Genomic DNA, 24,381 nt, shown 5'->3' on the forward strand with positions numbered 1-24,381 from the left:
TTCTAAAATAGAATCCTATGTACTATGTTGCTTTTTTAAAGAGGATTCTAGCATGATTTAAAAGATATTAGCTGGTGGCTGAAGTTAATAGCCTAGCAACATTGCCTAAAATTGTCTCAATGCTTAGGCGAAAAGCGCATGGTCATAACATTTTGTATCGCGAAGATATGAATTTTGGTCAATTTGGTGATATTTTGTAAAATGCATCTGACAAAATACAGAATGGACAATGTCATCTGGGCCGCACTTGAAACTGAAGAAATTAATTGTAAATTCTTTACAAACTTGTCAATTTTGTTTCCACAGTAGAAAATAATATATCTAAAAAAAAGAAAGCAAGAAGAATAGATACATTTTTATGAATTTCTAAGTACGGAGAATTTCGGCAACTAAGAAAATATTCCAAATGTATCAGATTTCAAGAATAAATCAATAAGAAGATTGCAATATCCCAAGTAAAGCTTTTACAGAAAATTTGCCCAGATGATGTCACAGACCACTTATTGTGAGCCAGCTTCGCTGGAATAAGGAACTTTAGCCAATCCTAAAAGGTTATATTCAATCTACCTTATCTCGAGGTAGTGAAAGGATATTGAGATGGGGGTTTCAATTAACAGCACGGAATATTTTTCCTTTCAATATAACTTTCCAATTGTTTACCATAAGACAATCCTTTCAACCGCCGGGATGCCCCATTTTGAATGATGAATTATGACTCTTTAAAAGTATGCCACATCTCCAGATGTCATGCAACCCATGTCGTCGGGTCCTCCTACCTCCCTTAGAATTATTAAAATAATATAGCTCATAAAAAAATTAGAATAGAATGAAATACTAATCGATTTATGTTCGCGATGAACAAACAGCGTTTCACCCCATCCCGCAGTGATTTGGTTTTAAACAATTCTAATGTTACTTCTCTTTTAACTTGACTAATATAGGTCACGTTGGATATGTTAATGTATCTCCTGGAAAGATCTCTTCATATTTGAGAAATAGCAAAAGAATATTTGCCTTTATAGAAGAACATGGTAATATGCCTTACATCAAGACAATCTTTGTTCACGTGTCTGCGGGGATCTTTCAAAAAGAAAAGTATATTTTAGACTTAATGTTTTCTCTCAAAGCTTATCAAAGCATTTCTTGTAAGTCACTTGCGGTGATTCGGTTCTCATTCTTGATTGACAGCAAAATCTGGAACAAAAATTTCACAAAAAAAAAAAAATCACGGCACGTACGGTGCATGCTATAGCGCTGAAAGGTACGACCAAACAGACAGAATATTTGGACATTGAAAACTGACCCTTTTCTCCCCTTTCTTTCAATCCCTTTATTCTATCCATTTCTTCTTTTAATTTGTCTAATGGTTTAAATCCTCACCATCGGACATCCCAAAGGAACTGGCATTAGCAATTAATAAAGACGTGTTGAAGATTTAAGATAAACAAGGCAGTTTGTATTTATAGAACACATATAATATAATTGCTTTGAGTATAGCTTAAAGACCAAATATGGAGGCAATTTTTTTTGTTGAGATTTTCCATTAATTTAGGAGTTTACATACCCATAATCAACATGTGTAAAAAATAATCTTCGAAAACCTACTATAACCCATAAAAAACGACCACGAAAATGGACATTTTGGGTAGTCACGTGACATGAACCTCTGGAATGTCTGAAAACAGAGATTGACCCAAAGGAGCCTCTGGTCACCGTGTGACGTCAAAGTTTGTATACCGCGAAAATCAAACGCTGATATAGGCACTGTTTGTACACAGATAGCGAACAATTGTACTGTTTTTGACTTCCAATTTCGAGCGTTTGAAAAGCTGTTAGCTTAAAACAAGAACACATGAAGGTTAACAACAAGTTTTAGACAATTATAAGCAGAAATTATAGTTAAATTGCTTATTTTATTAGCAAAATTTCCACTCAAATGGAGGCATCTTTTACATAGCGTAGCGTCAATAGGTCCGTACGGTACAATATACTTACATAGTACTTACTCGTTTTAATATCCAAAAGTATACAAACACAGAAAAAGTATCTTGTCAATAAACAAATTTAGCAGTGAATATCCTAATCCACGTTTCTTGTTCAATCCTGGGCGAAAAACTACCGTGAGTCTGTGTAATTCCATAGAGTTAGGTCTAGTTGAAACAGGCCTTGACCAGTACTAACATCCCACAATCACAAGACAGTCACTAACGAAATAAAACGTCCGATCGCTACATACTACCGTTTTTATTCAACTCCTTGGAACATGCAGATGTCGGAATAAACAGAACGGACAATATTACACATGTATCACGAACTCACGATACTGGAATACAACAAATGAAATAGATAAATCCTAACATGGCTTTTTACACATGCTGTGAGCCAACGCCGGCGAGAGTTGTAACTAACTACCGTACATGTACTAACAATGCTATACCCTTGGCACGGTATATATATACGGTCATCTCTTACAGTAAATATATTACTGTCAATTGCGTGATATAATGTTACATGTAAGGACGTCCAGGGCGTGTTTACGGTCAATTTCACATTAGCTATGTCCGACCATGGTCCGACACAGCTATCGACAGTATATAATTTTCACAGAATGAGACATTTGCAGCATATACAGAAGCAGGGTCATGCATGTGGACTCATAGGCATGAGATACTCCGGGTGCTGAAAACTCTTTCCGCGTGGATCTCAAAAAATTGATCCAAAGTCTGCGGCGTTTTACGTCGGTTCTTTTACTCGGAAATCTAAAAAAGCTGATGCTTTTGTTGGATGAGGTATAACTGCAACCTCCAACAACACAGAATTGTGACATTTTGAGGAAAAAGGAGTAATATCGTTGATGTTTTTGGCAGCTCAAGTATACGACTTTACACACTAAAAGTATAGTTGTGAGTGAGGTATACAAACGTTGACGTCACATGGTCACCTGATGTCTTAGGAATGTTTCAGGAATGTCTGAAATAGAAGCTGACTTTTCGTCCCATTTTTCACTTATTTAACGTCCGAAATTGGTAAAGTTAATTACAGCAATGTAATTGGAATCAGTTAAGGATTACATACATGAAAAATGGTGGGATTTTATGTTCATCGAAAAGTCTCCATAGTTGGTCTTTAATATATATATATATATATATATATATATATATATATATATATATATATATATATATATCTACGTGAAGATAGGTATTGGAGAGTTAGAGCAGGTCACACAGAGATTAACTTTAAAGTATGACTTTAGGCGAGAAAAGGAAAACTAATTTTGAATTTTGGTAAACCTTCAAAATAAAAATTGTTATCACTCCACGTTGTATTTCTATACCACTTGCTTTTTTTTATTTGAAAAATAAACCTTCAAGCATGTGAGGCCTATAAATTAAACTGGCTGGGTTATAATTATTATTATTATTTTTTCTATTGTACACATCCCAGTTGGTCAGTTCCTCGGATGCAACACAGAAATTCATAGGAAAACATATGACCTATGACCTTTTTAGCCTCAAACAAAAACGTTTGCAATGCATTACTCATCTATGATGGTAACAATGTGTTAGATATCATCCAGGGTGATCTGTTGCTTATACGGAGTTATGAAAACATGCTTTGGTTTAATTATTTCAATTTATGGAACAAATGGATTAGCGATAACATTTAGGCCTGCACAGAGAATCCGACGTTATCATTTATTTACCAACCAATTAATTAACGTTCTTAGCATCCAAACACTGGTGAAACGAAAATGTTGTGTATGACGTAAGAATAGTTATTAAAAATTGGTATGAAACAACTTCAAATATATGTCAACCAACTACGGCTGTTTCTTTAGCAGGATGTAACTTATATTTTCGATAATTTTTGAAAAAGTGTTTTCATAACTGTAAATTTTGTATCCATGATGACTGACTGAAAACTTGATAATGCATGCTCGCCGACGCAAGGTTAAAAACGCTAATTAGAAATAAGTCGGTAACGGCAGGTGTATAAAATGCAAATAAAACACAAAAAAACAAGCAAAAAAAATGAAACGAAACACAGAATTCTTAAGCCCGACATTGGTCGCCACCAATTATTGTTTACAACGCTGTAACTAATACATGAAATGTCATTTCTGTATAAATGGAGGAGTATTGTGTTTAGTTTGGGTAATGCGTTGAAATGTTATGCAGGTGTTGCCAGATTTCCATTACGCCTATAGCTAATATAATTCATATCTGTACTTTGCGACACCATAGTTCAACGTCCATATCTGGCGACTGTATATATATATATATATATTTATATATATATATATATATATATATATATTTATATATATATATATATTTATATATATATATATATTTATATATATATATATATATATATATATATATATATATATATATATATATATATATATATATATATATATATATATATGAAAGTTATTGCATTGTATTATTCGGTATTAATACATTGAACTTCCCCACTCAAAGATGCCCAGTAGCGAATTCATCCGTTTTTCAAGAGTTAACTTTTGGCATTAAGTGGTAGCTTTATAATATTGTCATTTACAGATTTTTTTTTTATTGGACATTGGACATTTTTATTGGACATTGGACATCATTTACTTGGACAAAGATCTAGTAAAAATTATTTCGTTTATAACTACTGGGTAAGCTGTAAGGTAACTTTTTTGTTTTATGTTTTTCTCTTTCTCACTTTGTCATTAAAAGTGTTTAAAACACTCTATGGAATGTATATATGTGTATATATATACGTTTCAATGAAATGGTCGAAGTCGGAGATGGTAATGGTACAATAGCATTTGTTTGAACCTGTATGATTTACAACCAGCTGTAATTTTTGGTTGAAATTTGAAGGAAAAAAGTTGAACTGTTGATTTTGGCTGTCAATGCTCCATAACAGGTACTGAAAAAAAAATGTAATGTTGTATTGAGATAAATTCACCTGACCAGGAATTACCTACTCGCACATGCGCAGTAGGGAATGTGTTAATCAGTTTAATGCACGATTTTCCCACTGTTGTATACATAATTAACAAAGAAAATTTAAAACAGTTTTAATATCTCTTTTGGCTCCAGTGATTGACCTTCGGTGAAAAAAAATCCTTCGAATGATTTCTATTTTAAATTTCCAATGTCTCAGTGTCCTCTAGATTCGTTTAAGTTGGCCATGAACCATATTTTGCCCCCAAGAGACATTTTGGTTTATCCTCAACCGTTCATTGCCCGATATAGAGTACAATTAACCTATTTAGTCTGCGTTCTTTATTTCCTGTTTAGATACTCTTTTAAAGAGATTTTGTGTTTTATTGGACCATGATGCTTGGAAGAAACATATAGGAAAACAATGACCAGATTAATTGAAAACTCAATTAAAGTCTCGTTTCGTTAATGAAATAGCAAAGTTCCCATTATCATGCAACAAAAGTCATGCTCAACGAATTATTATGTCTTGTTTCCGTCCATATACAGACACAGAAAATGCGGTAGATTGGTGCTAGTAAAACTTCCTATATAGTTGATCAAAATAACATGTCCAACACCTTATAGACAAGGATAGGTTAAGGGATTATATTGGAACAAACTGTTTTATCTGTAACGCACTGTCCATATTTAATAATAACATCATAATATTAAAAGAAAAATACAAACATTTAGGTCAAAAATAATACATCAACAACCTTTCGCGGACGTATGTATAGTCCGCGTGACTGATCCAAATTGTATTGAAAAATATTGTGTTTATTGAAAACAAAAACTCATTAATAATAATGATATAAATGACAAAAACCAATGAATCTGTAGGAGGTCACCTTGGTAGCCAGGAAACGTTATACTATATCTAATTACCCCTAACTTCTATTTTTGTCTGCAAACCCAAAATCCAATACACGCAATGGTTACATCACTATCCTATTCTTGAGGGCGTTTTTTTTATTAACATGTGTTGAGTAGGAGGAGATGGAGAATAAGCACAGTACAAATCATATTGAAGTGAAAGGTCTTGCAAGTCCGTTTGTTTGGAAGATTCTGCCATTTGGCTGCTCAAGGATCGTTAAGTCTAAAGTAAACAGAATGAAATGACAAAAATGGCCGGAATGTAAACAAATTTGGGTATCTTTAATAGCAAATAGCCAAGCACTTTCAAGTTGTCAAGTCAATTAACCTTGACATATACCATCATCATGAAACTGACATTTAACGCTAATTTCTTTTCCCTTTCCAATGTTTCATTATGTCCTGATTTTTAATTTATATATGTATTTTTTTGTGTGTGTAGGCCTTACTAGTGTTATATGATCATAAAACGGACGTGGTCGTGAACTTGATTTTTTTTTCCATTTTATTTTATTTTATAAACGATGGATGTGTTCTTGATATCTTTAAAGTCGATTCCCATGTAGGCGGTGTTGGGATGAGGGGGGGGGGGGGTGGGCTATCCAGGAAAAAATAAATAAGTTAGACGTCAAATGGTGCATTAATATTTATAAATGCTTCTTTAAGTAGGTCTTTAGTGTAAGGTTGAATTTTGTGCGAGGTTGGAAATTCGTTGGAGCGGTGCGCGGGGGTGGGGGCGGGGTTGGGGAATGTATACCCGGAGCAGTGTTCTTACTCCTCCGACTGAACCCCCCCCCCCCCAACTGACGATGACGGTTCGAGCCCAATGTCACCATCCCCCTCCCCTTGAGCATGCCACTGGCAACACCAGACATATACTGTTATTCTAAACCTTCAACAAGACTTTTCCACATCGTATTTATGTAAACGTAAGTTATATATAACATATTATTCTCTGTTACGTCCGTGAAGATTTGCACATAGTCCGTTGGTTAACATGCTTCTTTTCATCGGTTTATTTATCCTAAGAAAAAATAATCCCCTTCTTGAAGGAGTTGGACGAAGATCATATATCCTTACACACCTGCTTCTGAATATATTACTTACCCTTCCTTATACCAGGAATTATCCAATATAATGATAGGTGTTGAATTGTTGACTGATGGGTCATATGTTCATGAAATTAACGCACTGCCACCTGGAATCCAAGTAAGAAATATGAGACTATCTGCTTGCACATGAAGATGAACAAAATGTGAGATAAACAACATTTTCAGTTTTGTACAATATGACGACTTTATTTAAAACTTAGTTTTTGTAGACTGGTCAAATTTTTGACATTTTATGTCCTCACTCATAGAGAGAACATTCGGTACGAAAGGAGTGAAGGTGCTGTGCTGTGGCATCACAAAGCTAGTAATATAATATTATTACGGTAGGCTAACAGACCTATCCATACACTTTATCATGTAAAGATGAACATTTTGACAGTGTGGGTTTCTTGAAATCCGCTACACTGATAATACAAGTAAACTATCAAGCGAAAAGGAAAAACAAAATGGGAGTTTATTTTATTAAATGTGATCATATGAAATAAATTTAAAAAACACTTCAAACAGTTATTGCGTTGAACAGTTCATTCCTCTTTACGAAGTGTTTTCCCGGTGGTTTGCAAAGGTGTATTGATTAAAACACGTGATCTGAATCGCCCTATCACAACAAAGAGTTGATTCAAACGCTATGTGCATCGCGTGTTCCCTTTCTCTATCCACTTTCTGCAGCTGGAATCCGTCCACGATCGCCACAATTAAAAATAAATTCTCTCTTTCATGATGCACGGCATTTCAAGCGATCAACTTTTCTAGCATGCAGACTCACAACCATGCTCGCTCAAACGTGACGTGTAAGTCGGAAAGGATAACACACTTGGAACAAGATTTATATTAACTCTGCGGATTTTGTTGTTTTTTGTGAATTTTTTGTTCGATTTGAAATTTTGTTTAATAATAGATTCGAGGTTAGGTAACGTGGTGTCTTGCTGCATTCATTACGCTAATCTTCCTAAACAGTCAAGTTTCATGACTACATCGTTATTAACTATGTCAACCTGTTGCGGGATCACCAGACGGTATTTATGATTAGTTTATTAAAAATTTGTACTTAGCCAACCTGCGTGCAAATATTTTCGATCGTCTGCGGGCTTTGGAAGATGAGATATATATATTCCTGCAGGTGAGTAAAGACATGCTCCCGTATAGCTGTATTTAAGTATTAATATAGTAACTGAGAATGGAAACTTTGGAAATATCCGGTAGGGATAGTTTAGGGATGGTTCAATACTGTCAAAATGATACCACGGTTTGAATAGATTTGATTATATCACATTTTTAAGCCCATCATGAAATGATAAGCAGTGTTATCGGGGAAATACAGAATATAGTTTGACTTTTTGAAGTTTATATATGAACCTGTAGTAATCTAACAGATTATATCACATGGAAGCGTTCATACCCGAACTGTTTCTCTTTCTGACTGTTCGATTGATAACAGTCATAACAGCATGACTGACGTCATCGACAAATGATTCATAATGACGTCAAAAAAAACCCCGTTTATTTCGACATTTAAGAAATATCTTGTAAACATCATTCAGATACCGGCTTTTCTTTCAGTACTCTTGGTAAAGTGATGAGATGGGGGAGGAGGGGGGGGGGAGGAACTTTAGCTAACTTTTGTCTATGTTAATTTGGCTTTGTTGCGAGTTTGAAAAGTGTTTGAACTTGCCCTCAAAGAACTGAGCCAAAAAAAAAGATGAAGGAAAAAACAAGATGCCCAACAGTTAATTCGCCACCATGATTTTTGTAACAAGAAACGGATGCCATTTTTTTGTTAAAACAGTAAAAAAAAAACTGCAATTTTTGTTGTTCATTTTGCGCATGTGTTACGGGCAAATCTGTTTGTATCAACAACAACGACAACAACAACAAAATAAATGGTAAAAAAAGATGAGTTTTGTGTGAATAAAATCTTAACCTTCTGGACTTAAGAAAGACGTGGGTTATAGCCTTGCGTCGAACATCGAATATTGACTTAACACATAACTCCCAATGGACGAAATGTTTTGACTTAAACGTAGTTTTTTTCTCTCACTTCCTCTGATATATTTAAGGCGAGATATTTGACAGTTTTGGCAAATTAAAAAACTAGTATCCATGTACGTTAACACTTGGCGCAGTTCAACAGCCTTGGCGTAGACTTTCTGAAATTATGTGTTACGTGGTTTTATTGACCAAATAATAATAATAATAATAATAATAAATAATAATAATAAAAATATATACTTCATGCTCATAACCTACAAGGAATATTCGGTAACTAGGGTGCCCTACAATGAATGTGACATACAATAGCAAATATAGCAAAGGGTGAAATGGAGAGGGGAGGGGGGGGGGGGGAAGAAGAGATGGGTATAAACTATATTTCCTTAAAAAGTATAACATTACAAGATAAATGTAACTTCAACAGTTCGTATCGATCATACGATTAATCACGTAATCACGTGACAGGTTTTCAAGTGGTTGAATTTAAATGTTGATATTTCATTTCCCCCGATCGGTATTGCAGTTGACAAACGGTCACACGATTAACTTTGATCTATCGGTTACCCGACTATTAAGTTAGTTATCGGATAGATACTTAAGTTGCTGAATACATATAAATACACATGTTGTATAAAACTTTTTTTCTGTAATATGTTCTATCCGTTTTCCGACGTGTAAACCATGTATGAGCGATCGATGCTATAAGTGCGCAATTAAAGTCGATTTAAATTTTTCAAGAAACTTTCCGATATACCGTGGGGGGACTCATCCAACATTGATTTATTGCATGGTAATGTATAGCTTGAGTATTTATCCAATCAAGATGTATTATTTATTCGATACACTTGCCTCATTTATCATCTAGGCCATGCATGTTGTGTGTAGGCCTACATGTGTTCTATACTTCTATATACTGAATATTTAATGTAAGACATTCGATGAATGTTCGTGTTCTCGTCGCCTTTTAACATTACACTCCTGAAAGTCTCATCAATATTGCATTTGCTCAATCCTTTTGGAAGTGATGTAAACGTCAAATGAAGATTCACGAAATCTTTTAACCAGTCAGTTTTTCGTGCAAATTAATGATCTATCCGTTCAGCCGTTTTGCACTCGAGTTACACTTGATGATTAATAGATGTCATGAATTAATTAGATTTTAATCAGATATAAAAAGAATCCTATTGTTTTATACCACATGTGTCTACATATTAATATTTTAGGCTTATTAAATGTCATAATCCTTATATAGCTGCCTGCTAAATGACAATATATGTACTACTAAATACCAGTATATTTGCTATATGTCTGCAGGCATGTACTAAATTAGAGTACTCGTTCAACATGTTAATGTGCATATCATATAGGCATTCATCACATTACATGCCAATTACATTCATTACATCACATGCCAATAACATACAATAATTTTTCGTGTTATTACCCTTCCATATTGGTTATAATTATTGGGGAAGTCGTTACAACAATAATGATAATAATATTAATATAAGTTTAACCATTGAAAAAACACATTGCAAATTTTTCTTCTTGCAGTAGGTGCCCGAAAATTCTCAGCATATTGCCCGAATTTTAACCAAAAAATTTGAAAAACACATTGAAAATTTTTCTTCTTTCGGTAGGTGCCCGAAAAATTCTCAGCATATTGCCCGAATTTTAACCAAAAAAATTGAGAAACACATTGCAAATTCTTCTTCTTTCAGTAGCTGCCCGAAAAATTCTCAGCATATTGCCCGAATTTTCACAAAAAAATTGGGTTGGGGGCTGCAGCCCCCCAGCCCCCCCCCCCCTCCTACGCCTATGTATGCCAGTATCAGTGCTCAACGGCAATACCTGTGCTAAATGCAATTATCTGTACCAAATACCAGTATCTGTGCTAAGCACTGCAGTATCTGTGCTAAATTCAAGTATAGCCTATCTGTGCTAAATGCCAGTATCTGTATACTAAACGCAGTGTCTGTATACTAAATGCATGCAGTATCTTTGTAATAAATACCACATTAGCATAACACAGAAGTAAATATGCAAAGTCGCCCCCACCCCCACCCCCCCCCCCACAAGCACGAACAACAAATTCCAATACAATCTGACATCTTAAAAGCCTTTTTTGCTACATGCATTTACAAAATCCATCGCTTTTAATTACAAGTCTGACTAGATTACGTCAAAAAGTCATCATTTTTAATAAACGCCCCATAACGATAATTGTTTCTCTGAGTTTATGAGTCTTATAAGTGATAGCTTTTCTTTCATGTTTACTGTGTTTACTGTATGATTTCTCGTACGAGTTTGTGAATTCCATTTGTCAATGTCTCTAGATGTACGTCAGTCTGCAGTGTATATATAGTATATATTATGTGCAGGGATGCTTCCAATGTACACTTTACGCAGTAACTGTTGCCACGACGATATGAACGCTCCCACTGAGTCTGTATGAGGCATGCGCGTTGATAGGCAGGTCGGGCCCCGGGGACAATTATTACACTAGGCGCTCTTTTTGTAGTCATCATTCTTCATTAATTCAGTGTATTACGAACAAAACAAAACATTTTTAAATCCCATATTTTCCCTGGTCCCTAATTGGACCCGGGCCAAGGGATGTTTAGTCGCCCTGGTCCATTATCGTTAAGCCTATTTTTGAAGGGCAAAAGTTTGACGAATGACGTAAGGGATCAACCACCCAAGGAGATATTTTGTTGTTGTTGCTACAATGGGGTCACCATATCACGACCACTTCAACAAATCAATCTCATTCAACGAAACCCATTAGGCTAATGCTTAAAACAATTAATGCAGTAGTTCTTATGTTCTCCAGAAAGAATAGCGGAGAGACACACACGCACGTACGTACACACATACACACGCTGAAACAAACAACTCTTTAATTCTCTGAATAACTGCGGCACGCTTTTTATAGCTTAATTGCTTTATGTATGTAATATATAAATATGAATTTGTGATTTTCGTCACTCGTATAAACAAGGATGGTATTATATTGCACCAAAGCATACCTTTGGGTAATAACATGGGGTCCTTTATTTACCATTTATAATTTACCCCCGACCCCCCATCCCTCCTCTACATCTTTTGAATTCACCTCTTAAATATATACCATGCCTCAGCTGCAACCTCTTCTTGCCCACCCAGAGCTGATCATTCTCGACATTAAATCATAGCTTTTGCCGTTGTCTGTCTTATCAAACCAGTTCCACCAACAAGCCCATCCGTATTATTTTAAAGCTTTCATATAAACACCAAATTGGCATATTGCGGTCTAGGTTCTGCCTCAGTAATTAAACGTCACATTTGATTTCAACCATAAATTCTCTCTCGTTTCATTTTTACGAAATATGAAAAGAGTAGTGATAAATCAAATTATAATGTATGTATGTGCGCGTGTATGGGTGTATGCATGTGTGTATGATTGAGGTTGGGGGGGGGGGAGGGGTGACTTGGAAAATATTCCTATTGGCGTTTCTTTCAAACCAAGGTTTCAAATTTAATTGTTGAAGATGTTTGGAAAGCATCTTATACCGAAGAATGTCAGGGAAAATTTCCAAAGATATTTATAAAATGAATTTTCTTTCAAGTTACGTTATCTTGAGATCTACATTAGTTCCAAAGAAGAAGAAGGAGAAGTCATCTTCATGCAAAGAATAATGCCACAATTGTTTTTCTTATTTTTCATCCCGGTTCGCTCAATTGATAAAATCAATTTATAAAAGTCATTGTCATGGGAGTCTGGAAATGCCAACTGTCTTTGGTCAAGGTTCAATTGATTGGATTAAAGCTAATATACTCAAAATGAAATGGACGACTCGGGCCTGGCATCTTATGTCAACTACAGTTGATCTTGCAAATAGTTGTCAATAAATTGATTATAGCTACAAATAAATAATTGTCAAATTTCGATAAAATAAAGATCAACGTTTTTTTTTATATGTCTGCATGGTCTGATGGGTTACGACATATATCTGTGGTGACATATATCTGTGGTGCCACAATACGTTAACATTATGAGATCTGTCCATTAAAAGCCATAAAACGACCTTCGTTTATTTTGCAGAAAACAGTATTCTAACCTTTGAAAGTTACCGTGAACCCACATGCAATATGCTGTGTCCCGGGAGCTGATCCAGGATTTTGTTAGGGGGGAGGGTGGCACGGGGTTCATTGGAGCTGATTGGACTTTTTGGGGGTGGGGAGACCTGGGTGCATCGACCCGAGATTATGCTACTAATTACTTTGTGTGTGTGTGAGCGAGGTTGAAATGTGGGAGGGGAGGGGAGGGGGAGGGGTTGCACCATTGATAAGTGCCTGACACCGTTACTCTATGCTGATAAGGTGTAAGGGTTCTTCTTGTCATTGATAAAGATAAACCATCATGATGATTTAGTCTTCGGGAGAAGTTGGTGGCGGAGGGAAGGGAGGGGAGGGCTGGATACGAAAGTTTCCTTGCTCCCTAAGAAATAATGACTACACCCAACTTTGAATCTCTTCATTGTCGCATTCCATTTACTGCCGTCTTCAGTTAATGTCATTTGACTACAGCTGCGATAGAGGAAGCACCAACCGCCTTATGGGTAGTTAGCATTTCCTTTCCATAACTATACCGGTAATATACTATGGAGAGTGTTTATAAATGCAAGGGCTTTTCTCACTTAGACGTTTCCTAAGCTGCCCCTTTCACCGTAGCCAAATTAAGAATAAATTCATTTTTTTAAAAACTTAATGACGATTACTCTCATCCCTATGATATGACCTCCTCCATAATGAAGAAGTTTGATCTCTTTAGAAGCCAATAATTTTGTTTGCCATTTTCGATTATTTTGTGTTTATTTACACGTTTTTCGCAAACGGAGGCATGTGAGGTGACATCGTCACCATAAAGATAAAATGTCGAAGTGGGGGGGGGGGGGGAGATGCAGTCGCCAGATTAATTGTTTCCGTCATGAAATAATAACAATATTTATTGCATGAACAGAAATTGTGAAATTGATTCCGGAGCTCAAGGTCTGTAACTGACTCATTCTTTTCAAGATATTAAAATTTCTCTAGGGAAATTATTTCCTTTACCCTTGTGTTCGTTTCAATGCTCGAATCAATAACAAAACACCTGTTTCTTTACCCGGAAATAATGCAATCTATCTCGTCAGTTAGATTTTGAAATCGTCACCGTGACTAACGTTTTTAGCGCGGTTTCTCAATGAGCGACACAAATAGTCGACCCAAATTTGACAAAAGATTCTTAAATTAGTTCAAAGATTGCGGCAAACATATTATATATATATATATATATATATATATATATATATATATATATATATATAATATGTTATATATATGTTATAATCTATATATATATAATATGTTATATATATGTTATAATCTATATATATATATATAATATGTTATATATATATATATATATATATATATATATATATATTGTAGATCAACTGATCATTTTAATCTTGTCGTTAGCCTCATGTTTTCAAATCATTCCATTTTGACTAAATACTTGAGACAAGCCGTCAAGCAGACCAGTGAAAATGACGCTATTTTTCATGATTTTCGCCATTCGCTATCTTCATCTTCTCCGAAAACGTTCTTCCCTGGACACGTGTTGGAAGTAGCCGAATGATTTATTTATTTTCACGGATAACTAGTGAGAGCTACCTCGGCATCGATCACGTCATTAAAATTAATGAAGAGATGCCTGGATTGTCATTACCATGATGAGGTTGATTCCTTCAGAAAGTTGCATCTAAGGGTAGTCGTCTGGAATATGTATATGGCTTTAACCGAAAAACCACAAACAAAAAAGCACAAGCATTTTATGTTGTCTTGTCTACTTGTTTTGCCACACACGCTTATCTCTTCCTCGAGGTTTGGCAGAACCATACAGTAACTTTACCATTTTCTCATAAAGCGTGTGAAAACATTATGTAAAGTAAGATTTTAGTAAGTAAGAAGTCTATACGGCCATGTAAACCTCCTCTAGGGAAAAGTTTCATTTGTGCTCTGACAACGTCTTTCATCAATCTATTTCAAGAGGTTGATATTAACGGCGGCGGTGATGAAACTTTATCGCAACATTCATGATTATAGGCAAACTACTCAAACTTGGTCATAAATGAATAACCCTATTATATATATAATATATAATATATCAAATATAATATATAAAATATAAAATATATTATATTTTATATATTATATATATATATATATATATATATATATATATATATATATATATATATATATGTATATTTGCAAAGCAGTTCTATATAGGTAATAAATACCCATTCAGACCTCCTGTTTATTTTGTTTGTGTCATGTTTACGATTACTTTTACTTGGCTATTATAAACATTACGACTTATTTAAAGATTCCCACTGTATCCACAAGAAAGGAATCTCAAGATGTTCTAAGTAGCAATTTGACGCTTTCTACGTTAGATGACTGCTTATCGTACTTCCAACAACATATTGGAGTCGGTGTTATTTGATATGGCTTATTTGGATACCCTTGTTCCGCGTATCTGCGAAGGATCGCCTAGGGGCCGGTACTATGACCTCAACCTATTTCGCCTTTCCTTCCTTCTTCACATATATATTTTGTCCTCTTCAATTTTAGTCTTATCTTCCGCAAAACATCATCAAAAAAAGTGATAAAAAAGCTTTTGATAAAAGAAAAAAGAAAAACAACAAAACAGCAGCAGACCGTACATTAACCTGCGGGCTGGCATATTACCAAGTTTGTCATTGTGTACACGCGTCATACAGGGGGAGGTTGGACAGCCGGAAGATGTCTTTTGGCGAAATCTCTTGAGTTTTTTTCGTCCCTCCGTCGATGTGGCTTCCAAAAGAATTGGCGTTCAAGGCCTCATTTTGTATACAGGAATAGAAAAAATGATATATCCCGGAAACAGCAGGACGATAAATTCTAAAGGAGATTGCGCGAAATGTTAAGAGTTGTGGTAACATTATATAACTGAACCTATACTTAACTAAGTGAACGTATTTGATGTTAATTCCCTACGGGGAAACAGTAAAGAGATTAAAGATTAAAGAGAGAAGGGGGGAAAAAACACGAAAGAAAAACAAAAAAAAAACTTTAGCGCACAAAGAGCAAACATTATGGCTCCATGCCAATTATAGTCGGTACCCCTTTCCCAACCTCAGCCCCAGCTCGTAGATTAGACCCATGTCCCTGTCATCAAGGCGACGCTATACCCCGAGTGGTGTTGTATCTCATTTGAGGTATTTGTGTCGTTAGTTGATTTGCCATGTAGGCTTTTTGCTAATTGAAACACTTCGCGATTAGGAGGAGGGTGGTTGTCGGATTTTAAGAGAAAACTTTTCTAAAGGGATGTGATTGGGAGAAGAAAAGTACCAGCCGATGCCAAACTATAAATCAGATGCAAGTTTGCTTTTTGTTTTAAAACCAGAAGAGCAAGTATAATCAAACATTGCTGTTATGATGTCTTACACTTACACTTTCCTTTTTTCCTTTGTTTTTGGTCTTTCTTAAAATGATAAGATACCTTAACTTCTTGAATAAACCAAAGCCAATTTTCATCAACTCGAATTTAGCCTTCTATGCGTGGTACTATTTTTAGTATCCTTGGTAGACGAACATCAGCTATTTTGAAAAATCTGAAGTTTTTGACTCAAATAAAGTTTTCTAAGAATGATAAATTTTAAGCAATATGAAAGCTCTTCTTTTTATGGGGGGGGGGGGGGCGGTTTGTTGACACAATCCAAATTTGCGAAGAGTGTTCTGTACATCCAAAGTGATGAATGCTAAAGCATCGCTGCCAAAAGACATGCAATTTTTGCTTAGCTTTCGAAATCTCATCAAACATCCTGAAAATATACAGAAAGCGTTCACCAAAAGCCTCTTGAGAAAAAAAATGATATTTGTGTTTAGAATCATCACTTGTAGACGTGATGTCTTTCTCTGTATTAAAACTGCTTTATTAATATTTGGATCAAAATATTGTTCATTAATGTGATTGCTGTTGTCAAGGGTTCGCTGTCGAAACAAATGCCATCACTTATTGGCCAACAAAGTGTTTGGAACTTACACATTATTAATATAGGCTACACGCCAATTGAATACACGTGTTTTTATGTCTCCCTATGCACCACTGAGGGGTATTACTCTTTATATTTGTCATTCTAATTATTGTTGTTAAGGTAACGTTGTTTTTTTTAGACAGTTCTGTAAATATTGACCAACAAAGCCATTTTTTTTTCTCCTTTGTGGTCTCGATGATAATCGTAACCAATGTAGTCCAAAGGGTTTAATGAGCACAGGGACCACATTTAGGGGGTATACGCGGAAATATATCGGGAAGGGGAGATGGTTTCATCCCTTAGTTTCACACAGAAGATGATATACCAAAACTAAATTAATATGCAAATTTGAGCATATCATTTGTGTTTTCCTGCCAAGAAAAGCTTGATATGAAGTATACTTTGTGAGAAAAGCAGAGATAGAGCCTTGGCATCTGTCCGAGGCGGTGGAAGAGGGTTTCACCGGAGGGGGTGGGATGGGAGGGGATTTCAAAGTTACCGCCAAACGCCCTGACGAAATTCCAGTATTTTAAAGTTTTTGGACAAAACGGCATTGTTTAATTCCTTGCTTTTGTTTTTTATTTTGCAACAAAACTGCCATTTCTAGTTACAGTTTCTAAATTTCTCAACAAAGAGATCATTCTAATGTTTTGGGGAAATATCCAAAGGACACTTTTTCGTGACAAAACGAGAAAGAAAGACGTTTCATTGGGTCACGTTTTTTCTTAACTCATATATGGAGGGGACGAGTCCCACCCCCCCCCCCCAAACACACCAACCAACCCATACCCAACCACCCCGTCCGAAAACCTGCTAGTTGTTTCCTGAATTATTTTACAAAATTAAATTGACTAGCAAGGCAACCGGGTGGATATTTCTAGCTGCCAATTGAAACACACCTTATAACATTGAATGGCAAGTTTAATAACGCCAGCTGCCATGTGAATTTGTTGTATGATCATAGAAAAACAGTTAAGTATATTCTCTCAAGAACTCAGTGCTAGCCAAAGTTATTTGCTTATAGGTTAGAACGGGAGATGTACGTGATTCGCATCATTAGAAAGTAATGCTTAATTAAGCATCGCGAGATTGGGCAGTAGTTCTGTCGGGTGTCACAATACTCGACAAAGGTACTTTAAGAATTTGCAAATGGTGCTTTCAGACATGGTCACTGGAGCTTCAGTATTTGACAAGGATGGTGTCAAAACTTGTAAGAGGCATTTTCGTCACTTGCCAAGGCTGATTACAGCACTCATCATAGGCGCTTTAAAAAATTTGCAAATGGTGCTTTAGTTATTGGTACGTTAATACTTTGTAAGTGGTGCTTTTCAGTAATGGTCACTTGGTTAGCGGTGCTGCAATCCTTAGAGGGTCCATCGTTATTGGTATGTTATGTTGGCTTCATACTTGTCAAGGGTATTTTAATAATTAGTAAATACTATTTCACGTAAAGGTCAAATATGCCTCTTTATAAGGAGACTCGGTCATTCTTAAGGGTGGTTATGTTTTTGTCAAGGGTGGTTTCAGAACTGGTGTAGGATATCTTTAAGGATATCTCCAAGGTGCTGTTAGTAAGTTTATACGCTGCTTCGGTACTTGTGATGGTGCAATGGTGCAGTTTATAAGGGGCTTCGGTACTTGTCATGGTGCAATGATGCAGTTTATATGGTGATTCGGTACTTGTGATGGTGCAATGATGCGGGCTTATATGATGCTTTGGTACTTGTCATGTCGCAATGGTGCTTCGGTACTTGTCATGGTGCAAAGATGCATTGGTGATTTCAGTACTCCTTAAAGTGTGCTTGACGATTTGTAACTGGTACTTTCAGGAACGTTTACTAGTGCTTCAATGCTGGTCAGGGGGGGGGGGGGGGGATTCAGTACTTCTTCAGAGTGTTTTAAGTACTTTCAAATGGTGCTTTTGTACCTGTCAAGGGTGTCTTCAGCATTGGTGATGAGTAATATCAGCCAGCCTGGACATGAAAGCCAAGCAACCGACTACCAACCGCAATTCCCTTACACTGGAGTTAGAGAGGTCTGGCCTGGTACTTTGAACATACGAGGCAAGAGTACTTTATGCACTTACTGCTAGTATATTACTTAAATATTTGTCAACGATCACCATTTAGGTGAAGGTCAATTTCACACTTTCTGGGACATATCCGACAGTCCTGTACAAGACTTCATCAAATTCGATCAATCATATTTTATTAACGTTAGCTTAATTTAAAATTCATAGCAATATATTTTTAGGTTTTTAATATTAGTTACGGTCAGTTTGCATGTTTTATTGGACAACGTTTGGACAAATATCGTGTTGAATCATATGTTTAAGAATAGTAAAAATAAAGTGAGAAAAAAAGACGAATAGTTTGAAATTTGTTGAACAGTTTTTCACACATTTTGGTAGATATTTGCAGAACTTAATATATGTTTTATATCTCGAACTTGTAATCATATATGAAATTAATTCAACGAACCAATAATATTTAAATATATTGACAAAGTGTAAAAAATAGTGCAAATATTAAAAACACGTCTATGCATATACCGCACCGTACCATACCGTAACAGCATAAAATATCATGCAATCACACGATTGAATCATTTTCAAAGTTGTATAATCATTTTTAAGTTGAGAGAAAACAAATGCAAATAAAAAAACAAAACAAGTGTGACATCACAGATTATTGCGTAATGCACTAATCCCAATATTATTATATTATTATATTATTATATTTTATATCTCAAAAAAAAATGGACTTAAGCTATTAAACTGCATGAACTTAAATGTGCTTCGTTTCACAAGCTACTAAGTATCATATATGAAATGTAATCCCTTGAACAATAATGACGAAACGCACTTACCTCTAATTCACAAATGTCAAAGATGTAAATTACCCGTTCACTGTCATCCAACTATACCCTTGATTATTTACTTAGAGATTATCGAGTTATGAGAGCATTCACGTAAGTGTTGCTCTTTTCCAACTAAAATACATGAGACCTCCCAATGAACTGTGAAAGTCTAAGCAAGCTATCATGCCGTTACTCGTATATAACTAACACTCTAATAAATCAAGCTCGTTGCAATTTAAATCTGTATTGTTAAAGGAAAAGTAAACTAAAGGAATTAGCTGTAAATGTTGTTGTAAAGATTATAAGAGCGTGAAAAGATATTTTCTTTCTTGGTTTGGAGGGATATATCATGGTTTCTAAAGAGCAGGGGCTAAATAGGGTTCAACCAACAGGTGAGCGAATTGGGGGCGAGCCGGGGGGGGGGGTGGTTGGGTGTGGCAGTAGGGAGAGCATAAACCTCGATGGGCAGTTGGACATTTCTAAACTTTGATCCTATGTCCATCCCGCAATAATTACTGCAGAATTTTAACAAAACAAGGGCACTTTTCATTACTATTGGTTTTTAAGCTTTCAACAAAAAAGCATTTTTTAAAGACTTTTTTTGTATTGCTTTAACAAAAACTTATTTTATTACCAAAGTTCACTTCTAATGTATGAAATATCACAGATTGGGGTTTTCAAAACTTGTATGTGTGTGGGGGTAGGGTGTGAGGGGTGTTTGTGACTCCCTTTTCCCCTACCCTTCCAGACGGCTACTCCACACCTGTTTAAGAATCGTTTCAAGAGATTGCCATATTGTTCAACTTTGTGCAAATAGCACAGTTTATTAATAGAAACAATGTCGGTTTATATGTAATGTTTCAAAATTAACTACACCACCTCTGTCATAGAAAGTGCGAAAATTAATGCCAAAACAAACAAAAAACATAATAAAATAGGGCGAAAAAGAGAACCATTTCCAAACATCAGACACTAGTAGCTCTGCGACGACATTTTCAGGCAAAAGTGATATCTCCTTAAGGGGTGGATTTCTCTTTCCGTGTTTGAGAAATTCGTTTCAAGTTGTAAGACGCATGCGTCTCTTTTACCTAGGTTAAAAAGATGGTATACATCGCAGGACTAGATTAATTACTCTCTGGAGTCCTTAAATAGCATATTCTTGCTCCCCCCCCCCCCCCGCCACACCTTTATTAAGTTTTGAAGGCACAACACGAAAATAGAGCTTTAATAAGTCTTACATATAAGTGTCAACGGAGGTCCCTTGGCAATTGAGCTCCTAACGTTTGGGTATGGGGGCGCTATAGGCATTTGACTATGGGGACCCCGCGCATGTTTCCGCCTATACTTCTCCTTTAAGGTAAGTATCATATCGTCAAGCCCATTATATGGCATTCAATAGAGGCCCCGCTCCCTTGCGGAGGGGTGGGGGTGTGGTGGGCAGGACATTGAGGGATCATATAGGCCCTTGGATCATTTGCCTAGGAAAATTTACTCGGTTGTTCGCCCTTGACTTTTCCTTTAAGGTGACATTATATCCTATCTTCAAAAGTCATCTGAAATGACATTTACACTGCTCATGTCAACGTTATATTGTATATTTTGCGCAGTTAACCTTTTCTGATGCCAAGGAATCTGGCGTTTAACGACTCTGTATTGAAAACAAGACGTAAAGAATGTTTCTTGTTTTGTTTTTAATATTCACTTCGTGTCAAGAACTGATACCGGACAGGGACGAAAAAGTGTGAAAATCACAACTCTTACCCAGAACTATGTTTCATGATCCTTAAAATACCCCTTTTCACCCCTTCTGTCTTTCTTCACTAAACCTGTGGGGTATTACTCAAAATAAGATGTTAACCATCAAACTAAATTTACCAGTTCCCTATCCGTTTTGCCATCAAATTTTAATCAATTATTGAAGTCCTATTCCATATCCACTGCACTTACGCCGCCTGGACACTTGGCTATTGTAAACTATTCTTTTGCACAATGCTATTTTGGTACATGTCTGTATGTAAGTTTATGAATATTTATGAGTTTATTTGCATAGTCACTCGACTATCCACCTCCCTGCATATGTTCTTTTTTGTTTTGTGTTGTGAAGGATATATGCGATGGAAATAATAATAATAATACATAAATTTCGCAGAGAAATGTATGGATTTCCTTTCGGATATTTGCCTTTATAATTAAGCATAACTGATGGTAGGCTTTATTGTTTTAATAGGGTTTAGTAATTTTTAATAGGATTAGTATTTTTAGTATGTTTATTTTTCATTTATGCAATTGTTATATAGTAAGAGTGTCACACAAATCATCAAGTTGATAGGCTATTCATACCTTTACGTTTGCCTTCAATTATTATGAGCCTTATATACAATCCTTATTTCCATTCGAAGACTAACTAATTATATCTCCTCTGAAAATGCTCCCCCGTGTCCTAAGACTAAAAATCAAATCATAAATTCTTCGTTTCTTTCCTTCTTGTTATCTGTTCTTATCATTATTTTTAGAAAATAAAAAACAGAAATGACATTTCAAGCTAATGAATTGCAATTGTTAACATAATTTGGTTTCAAATATTTATATGAGATTTGCCAAAATAAATCTTTTATCCGAATTGTGTTAGCGAGGTGAAATAAATACCGTGCCCTTAGAGACCCTTATTAATTTTCCACGGTTAAGTCGCTCTCATTGTTTTTTTGGTGTTTTTTTTTTAAACTTAAATTACCACTTTTCTGTTCAATGTAGCTTTGTAAACATTTTATGCAGAGGCACAACATGTTCTTTATCTTTTATATTGGCATATTAAAAGCGACGTAACATTCAAAAATGACAATTGACTAATTGAGTCTCTTACATAACCACGTGATTAATACGATAACAAAATTCAGACGAAAGCTTCCCTATTTTAAAATCTTTAGCGTAAACGATGATGAAGCAGTTTCTGTGCAGTATTTTTTGTTCTTCGCGGATACAAAAGGAAAAGAAAAAAGAGATTCTTCCTGGCCAAATGATTGCTTTGTTAATGGCTTCTCCCAATGGCTTCTTTTTTATTTTATTTTATTTTATTTTATTTTTATCTGATATCGAATTTCCTCGTGTCTTCGTCGCATTTGTATCGAATTAGGTTCCGTCTCGTGTCAACACACATGTTGTTCCAGTTAACTGCAATAGTGTTCCGACGTGACAATCCGATGGGGATCGGGTTAGTAGGGGGGGGCTTGTTGTGGTAAGGGGGGGGCGGTTCAAATAGAGGGCGGGAGAACAGAATTACATTCGTTCATGTGTCTGGTGTTATTTTGCTCCAGAGAGAAACCATAACTAAAATCTGCTTACTTAATCTGTTATGCCAATCACCCTAAGTGTGTTACTATGCGGACGTATAAGCAAACACATGCTCATTCAAGATGTGTTATCGAGCTGAGTTGAATGTTTAGAGGCTACTAGCATCCATATATCAAGTATAAATCGTAGGCAAAAAATTTGCAATGTTTTTCCTTTCTACTTTGAAATGACTTCAAAAGTTAAACAACTGTTTCATTTTTGAAATTTTGTATAATGCAGTACGCAATATATGACCCAAGATATTTCTAGCTCCTGAAAAAAATATCTTTCCACTTTTTCAAATTTATATTTTGTTCTAACTTTGCTTTCATAGGATACACTTACCTGTTATCTCTCTGATGTAACAACCTTTAGACGCAAACGAAAGGCAAACCGTAAGTGGTAAGTTCAAACAGCCTCTTTTTTTCGATCATTTTTTAACTGTTGGTGTATTTTGCTCTTCTTGAAGTCATGCAGTCGGAATTATAATAAATTCCTTTCCACAGAAATGCTAGAAATGAAATCATCATAATATGGTCCAAAGGGCCCGGATGTCATTCATAATATCTTAGAGATTGCGCTTCTTTTTGTTGTGCGCGCTCATATTTTGTCAACCTCTTCTCAGTTTCGATTATTCACGTCTTATCATCCCGTTTATGTATTATTCCATTGCTTATAGTTATACTTATCATTTATGACGTTAGTAACTAATATGTTATTAAATTGTGGAATAGTTGGAACGTTCTGCCTAGCTGGCATGCATTTGCACTTTTCAGTTTTGGAAGGATTCAGTTATTAATTCCAATCTGTTTTGGAAGAATAGATTATCCTTGTGAATAAATAGCAATGATTAGTACATGTTAAGCTGGAGTGAGTGAAATCTTACTTTAAAAAAGTCACCTTTTCTCTGAGGGGGGGGGGGGAGGAGGGAGGATACCTACGGCCCTATATGGTAGCTGGGGATCAAGGACCCGATTGCCACACGCCCACACACCTTCTTTATAAACTCCTGGATCCGTCCCTGCATGCTTAACCATGTCTGTAGTTTGATAGTTTTTTTTAACTGATTCTAAGATATTTCATCTTCCACGTTTATGCTACTCACTAGGGTTGAGTGCTCGCATACTGAAC

General features: G+C 35.6%; 1 protein-coding gene across 8 annotated transcripts in view; it reads left to right on the forward strand.

Moving 5' to 3' along the window:
- LOC139959999 (somatostatin receptor type 2-like) overlaps positions 1-24,381 on the forward strand; it is a 147,525-nt gene that overhangs the window by 45,544 nt on the left and 77,600 nt on the right. For 7 of the 8 annotated variants that reach the window (XM_071957985.1, XM_071957987.1, XM_071957990.1 and 4 more), the window contains one exon: positions 23,585-23,652. The gene's annotated coding sequence lies outside the window, so the exon portion shown is untranslated. Of the gene's footprint in view, positions 1-8,044; positions 8,091-23,584; positions 23,653-24,381 lie in introns of those variants that run through there. The other variant, XM_071957989.1, reaches the window with a different exon arrangement.

Source organism: Apostichopus japonicus, chromosome 19 (genome assembly GCF_037975245.1).
Source record: "Apostichopus japonicus isolate 1M-3 chromosome 19, ASM3797524v1, whole genome shotgun sequence".
Taxonomy (NCBI): domain Eukaryota; kingdom Metazoa; phylum Echinodermata; class Holothuroidea; order Aspidochirotida; family Stichopodidae; genus Apostichopus; species Apostichopus japonicus.